We start from the raw sequence: 7,101 nt of genomic DNA, 5'->3' as shown, positions 1-7,101 counted from the left end.
ATATGTATGTATATGTGTAGATATGCACATTTGTATGCACATACTCGTACATATTTAGTTTTGCACTCCACCGGCGCAGCCGATGAGAACTTAAAGGTTAGAATGACTGGCTGTAGTATGTATTTATTTACACATGTATGTATGTACACATAAAAAATTTAGCACATGTTTAAATACGTACATATGTATGTATGTCTTGTTTAGGCCTGAATGTTTCTAAATTTTTCATATACCTAATATAAATAAATAATAAATTTGATTTGTTTAACCGCTTATCTGCCGCGCCTATGCTTTAAAAACTTTCCAAAATCACTCATGCTGCGGCACCCTATTAAACCTTATGAACATATGTATGTACTTATACAAACACAAACACGATTGATTAATGTCATCAACATTATGTACCTACTACTTGTTCTGATTTCGCTATACTTTAATGGCCAAACATTATGGAATTTTTTTTTATAACTTTCAGTCATAATAATGTACTAATTTAATTTTCCATCAACTGACAGCACACTTTTTAAACATTTATTGTAGATTGGCGATTTCATTTTCGAAGGTCGTGTTTTTATCAATTTATGTATGCATGCGTACATATGTATGTATGTATGTACGTAAATAAATATGTTTTATACATATGTAGCTATCTTTTTATGCACGTGCGCTTATCTACTCATAATAATGGTCATTTGTAGATACTTACCTCCGGATGATCACGGACTTTTTGGAATTCTTTCACCATCTGTTCGCGCGTCGTATTCCGATAACGCATAATACCACGCAGTATACGCTCCATATCTGAGTTATTTACTCTACTATGAACAGCTCCGCTACTTTTTTCCGACAGCAAATGTCCTTCAGTTTTTGCACAACCCGCACTTCGATAAATAAATAAATAAATATTTGTTCTATATTTACTTCTTTTAAAAATTTTTTAGAAGCGCATTTGAAAATAATTATGATGCTAAAATTTGGCAGTTTGTGGATAACAATTAGAAAAACATGCCCGCTCCTCAGCCACAATCAACGCACTGAACCGAACCTGAACCGACCTTATCCAAACACCGACTGAATTATAGGACGCCGCGCGCTTTAAATTTGTCTACCGTCGCCACGCGCTCATCTACTCCAAAGAGCGCTAGTATAAAAATGCTTTAGGAGTGTTGTCTTTTTCAATTCTGTGCTTTACTAATCATTATTTTTGCGAATCGTTTTGTTTTCTCGCTAGACCGCTTTTGATTTTTAATTCCATACACATTAAGGTACATACATATATACAAATTCATTAATGTACTTATTTACATACTCTGTCCATAGTTATGCCTGGAGTGTATTAACTTTTGCATTGAAAGCTTCGTTCTTGCCTTTTTTTTTGGGTGAGTAATAATAGCTTATTTTGTTTCTTTGTCATCTCATTGTAGACACAAGCACCAGTTCGTTCAGTTTGGGTTTGGAGGCGAACTGGTGCGCCCTCCGAGATTTTCACACTCATACTGGTGCGAATACTCACAAAACAGTCTATTAAAACTGGCCGGTCTCATATGAGCAAACTCTCCTCGCTTTGTATGCTTAATTATAACCGAGTAAATAGCATCTGATGCGAGAGAAAGCTTCGATAGCTTTGGTCACCAGTTGCGTTTTTGTTCTCCAATAGTACTGCAGCACCTAATGCTGATAACTAGGGCTCGGAATCTCATGCAAATGCGTGTTTTTATTGGCCACCTTCAAATGGAAATTGTTAAGTTATCTTTACGAATCATAAAATTTCTTTTAAAATGGCATTCAATCGTTAGTGCATATTTTGCAAAAAAAATACCTGTTTTTGCTTATTAAATGCTCATATTTTAGTATATTTGACAATAAATGCATATGGTTTTTGCATACTTTGCTTTTTTTTTTTTGATTTACAAGCAATTAAATTTTGTGCCAAATCTCTTAAAAAAAAAATACCTAAAATGTTTTCCCAAATATCTATCTGAATATCTTCTTGGATAGTCAAGCAGTCATGAAGGCACTTCCCTGTACCTCTGCTAGATTTCAACTAGTGGAAGACTGTAGGAGAGAGCTGGCCTATATCTCTAAACAATACGAAATTACCCTAATATGGGTCCGGGGACATAGAACCCCCAAATTGCTGTAACTTGCTAATAGCATTTCACTACCATTAATCTGAACCACTATTAAACTGTCAATATTTCTATTTACACAAGATTGCCACTGTCTGCTTGATTATAAACTAATGGCCTTATTCATAAAAAATAAAGTAGGCTTAAAAAGCTTTATAAATTGACGTTTTCATAAATTTTTCAATTTATAAACCCTTTTTTAAACTAGTTTATTTCTTATGAATAAGGCTATAATTTTATACATAAATATGTATTGCATTTTGAAATGAATTGTTGTCGGTCTTTTTTGGTTAAAATCACATAATTTATTTTTGTATCGGCAACAAAATATTTGGAAAATTTTTTTAATTGCATATGTTACTCGTTTATAGGGCTTATTTTTTAATTTTGAGTGTATATTATACGCGCATATTTTCGATTTTTTAGTACATGAGATTCCGAGCCCTACTGATAACTGCTTGTCATGCATAGCTTTGCAAAATGTTTACAGCTTTTTTCCCCCTACACACAAAAATTTGTCTATGAACCTTATTTTGGTTGTAAACGTTTTTTCAGCACTTAAATTTATAAAATTCTTTGCTTCTATTAAAAATACGGAAAATGTAAAAACAACTTTACGTCAATAAACGCTAAACTTAAAAAAAAATAGCTCTTCATTTCAGCTACTATTAGTATAATTTAGCTTTTTTTTGACCGATTTAGCTCCAAACGATTTTTTTTCTGGCAACACTGGTTACAATATTGCTCAAACATTTGACCATTAGAAAACTGAATGCAAGTTGGATCTATTTACATCATTTGAAAATTTTTCAAAAAAAAGGCTTGCGTCGATTAGTACTTACAAGCGCGCAGTTGACGTAACTTATGTTCGTCAGTATCAGTTATGTATGTATGTATGTATGTATATGGGTCTTTGGAAGTAATGACGAATTTCCACTAGGTATTGAAATTACAAGAGTTTGAGGTATTTAAAAAATAATATCGAGCCCTAACCGCCAAAATAACGTAAGCGACATTTTTTTCAAAATATTCTTTTTGATGCAGAAATGCATCTAGATGCTCTAGGAATATTTCTTCATCAAAAATAAAATTTTGAAAAAAGTGTCGCTTACGTTATTTTGGCGGTTAGGGCCCGATATGTGGAAATGAATTAAATTACAATTTTTTAATGTAATGGTACAAATATTTTCTAATGCCGAACTATGTCATTACAATTTTTGCGATTTGATGCCTAGTGGAAATTCAGCACAAGAAAAAACAAGCAGATTTGTTCGAAACAAATTGTCGCTCGTTTATTCGCAATAACGGATCATGTGGCGGTAGGCGGTAGTGGCATTAGAGGAGCGTACAACAGTTCATTCTGAGTAGAGATGGGCACGGGCCGGAATATTTGCTGCCAGCACGAACTCGTGCGTGCCTGGGCATTCAGTAAAATTTCATAAAAGCACGAAAAAGCCCGTTGCTAATACCGAAAATTTAGATGAGCTTTTGTTTTTATATAAAAAAAATAGTACATAATTAAAACTCTTTTGATAAGAGAAAAGCAAAAAAAAAAGAAATATTTGGAAACCGATAGAAAAAATATGATACTTAGTAGTTTCGTTTACATACATATCTGTACATAAAATACCTTCCACTTTTTCTACTTCCCNCACAAAATTAAAAATATGTACATATGTATACATACAATAAAAGTTGGCTCATTATTTCCGGGCTGGGGCGTGTCCCGTCGTTCCGGGCCGGGCCCCACTAAAATTCTTAACGTGCGGGCTCGTGCGTGTTTTTGAAAGTTGATTTTGCACTCGTGCCGGGCCGGGCCTGAAAATTTAGGCCCGTGCCCATCTCTAATTCTGAGTGAAACAGAACTCCTAATTCTCGTACATTAATGCAGCAACCTAACTGGTTTACAATTCGAGAACCTTTATTATTCGTAACTCAAATGCGGCATCTTCCAAGCAAAACTATTTGACTTACAGAAGCCAACATGAGTAGTGAAGCTTTATTGATGGTACTAATCGGATCGGATTAAACTTTAATCAGGTCGTGAGGACGCTGAACCTTCCAGCAGGAAGTACATAGGTATTCATGTACATATACGTTCATACATACATATGTACATATCGACACCGTTTCGTCGAGGTATTGAGATTTTTACCGCACTCAACTAAAATTCATGAAATTAGAAATTTTTAAAATTCAATGTCTCGACGAAAAAAGATATTGGGACAAACTCGACGGCAAACTCAAAACAAAATAGACCTGTACTTTAAGATGCTGCGTGTTTTTTTTTTTTTTTTAGAAAAAAAAGAAAACACTATGCTATATAACTTCAAATATAGGCCATAATCGTGTTTTTTGCTTTGTTAAAATATCTCGGAAGTAGTTATGACCCCGGATTGGAATTTAGTACGTTGAGAACTTTTGGAAAAGTACTCTGTCTTCTGCTAAAATATTTGCGCTTAATTTTGTCGGCCCGTGTTATTCTTGGTTAATACGGTTATGGAAATTAACGATTGTGCGAATTAAGAACGAAAAAACATCGAGGCTCAGAACTTCAGAATCCTCTTCTCATATCTAATCTTTGTATGTCGCTTTGACGGGCTCCAAGTATTCGACAGAAAGATAATGCAGAGAATTCATAGAACTCTTCGAATAGGGAAAGAGAAGGGCAGATATCAAACGATGCTATTGTTAAGATGACGTAACAAAAAATGAAGATATGCTTGCGAATGGATGGCTCTATGTTAGCGTAACTTGCCTGAGGGTATTCATTGAGGTATCCCCTATTGTTCTTGTTAAATAATAAACAATTTACAAATTATAAAGATTTGTAATTTATCAACTGCACAGAATCGGGATGTTACGTCTGACGAACGGCTAAAAAATCGCGTTGACTTTTGAGATTTTTTTTTCGACATCTTTGAGCGGACTGATGAAATCTTCTGCTTAAAAAAAATATATATTACTGCTCGTGATCAGGTAGCATGAATCTAATGAAACGTCATAATTTTATTAAAAGTGAAATAGTTAACCACAACAGCCGGCAATTTGCACTGCATCCTCGACGCTTGGGAGTGACCAGAAGCACGCTGCTAGAAGACATAGAGGCCTCCTCTCTCCCACAGAGACTCAAACGGTGATCGGCGAATTATCTGAGTCCTTGACACTCGTCAGTAATGTTTAGAGACAAATGGAGCAAACCTGCAAAAATAAAACAGTGGGTTCCACAGGGTGATGTCCTTTCCCCATTACTTTTAACTATTATATTTCCAAGCTCCCTCAACCACCAGAGGGAGTCTCGATTGTATCTTACGTGGACGATTTTTCGATAATGGCGTCAGTGAATGGAAGTAATGACATGTGCTCGAAAGTAAACGGGTATCTCTCCGGGCTTTTTCGGTTCTTCACTGCTAGGTGCCTAGCCCCTTCCCCTACAAAATCCTCAGCGACCTTGTTTACCACCTGGGCGAAGGAGGTCAGACTACCACTAGGTATTCACGTCGATGACATACCAATTCCGACGGTGAATAACCCAAAAATACTTGCGAGTAACTTTCGACAGTCTGCTCTCCTTCTATGCGCACACAACCGCAATTGTCAACAAAGTACAGAGCGCCAACAAGGTCCTCAAGTCGGTAGCCGGCAGTATCTCGCGCAAAGGCAAGAAACGTTGCTGGCAACATACAAGGCAATTGGCCGGAAGGTTCTAAATTACGCAGCACCAGTGTGGTCGCCGGGGACCAGTAGGGCGCAGTGGATGAAGCTGCAGACCGTACAGAACACAGCACTTCGGATAGCGACCGGATGTTTTCTGACGTCGCCAGAACACCACCTACATGACGAGGTGAAAATGCTCCTCATAAGGGAGCACAACGCAATACTCTGCAATTCTTAGTAGGGAGCCACAGACGTGGACACCCGAATAGACACTTGCATGCAGAAGAGCCATTGCCAATACATGTCAGGAGGCATCTATATGAACTGACGGACGAAGTCCAGAGGTTAATGAAGCAACCGCATATCGACAAGCACTGAGCGGCATTCACAGGGAGTCAGTCTCAAGTTACGTAGACTCCAGACCTGTGAATGCCATTCTGCGCACAACAACCACCTGAAGTAGACGGGACGGAGCTTCGTCTGCCTCGGGAGACTAGGACCACAATAGCCCAACTTCAATCTGGCTACTGCAGCAGGTCGAACTCATACCTGAGCAGATTAGACGCAGAGGTGCCAAATAAGTTTCCGGCATGCGGAGAAGACACCCCATGACTCGAAACATCTCTTCGTTTGCCCGGAAAATCCCACACAACTAAATGCTCTGTCCCTGTGGACAGACTGATAGAGGCTGCACGCTTCTTGGGTCTTCCCTTAGATGAGCTTGACGACAAAGAGGGCTTGTTCGAGATGCAATCACAACCGCAGTGTTACGCGAATTATTAAAGTATCACGATCGGTGTGAATTTCTAGCAACGTTTTATCAAGTGAGAAGTTGCAACAGTATAGTAAGCAGACAATCCCTCCTTTTGTATGGCTGAATTTCTTTATTCATTCTGAACGTTTGGAATAAACTTTTTTGTTTACTTATTCTTTAGAACGTTCCTGATGATATGTTAACGTATATTTCAAACGTATTCTGTTTATTCCGGCTGTTAAATGGGATTATCCGGAATGTATAAAGAAACGCAGCCTATATGTATTTAATTTATAGGTTACCATATTCAAATCAAGCCAGCCAGCTTGAGAGTGAGAATGAGAAGTGCTATAAGAGTACATACATACGTTTTCCGAAAAGTTTGAAGTACACAGGATTTGTTTAAGTTTATTTTAATTTTTTACTTTTTTTGACAAAGCTAAGGTAAGTATGTACTTATGAATGTGAGCATTTTCATATATGTTAAACTTTATTTATTTATTTATTCTATGGGTTGTATGTATGATTTTTTATCTCATCCTTTGAACTATCTCAGCGTTC

The 7,101-nt window shown here is 37.0% G+C and overlaps 1 long non-coding RNA gene across 1 annotated transcript; it reads right to left on the bottom strand.

Moving 5' to 3' along the window:
* Positions 1–844: 844 nt before the first annotated feature.
* Positions 845–1,605, bottom strand: LOC108379995 (uncharacterized). Its single transcript, XR_001849525.1, has 2 exons — positions 1,310–1,605; positions 845–881 (listed from the first exon to the last, which is right to left on the bottom strand). It is a non-coding gene; the product is annotated as an uncharacterized LOC108379995 (long non-coding RNA).
* Positions 1,606–7,101: the final 5,496 nt, after the last annotated feature.

This window comes from Rhagoletis zephyria, unplaced genomic scaffold, assembly GCF_001687245.7.
Source record: "Rhagoletis zephyria isolate East Lansing unplaced genomic scaffold, Rhagoletis_zephyria_1.1 Rzeph_scaffold_17929, whole genome shotgun sequence".
Classification (NCBI taxonomy): domain Eukaryota; kingdom Metazoa; phylum Arthropoda; class Insecta; order Diptera; family Tephritidae; genus Rhagoletis; species Rhagoletis zephyria.
This window is presented reverse-complemented; position numbering and strand designations above follow the sequence as displayed.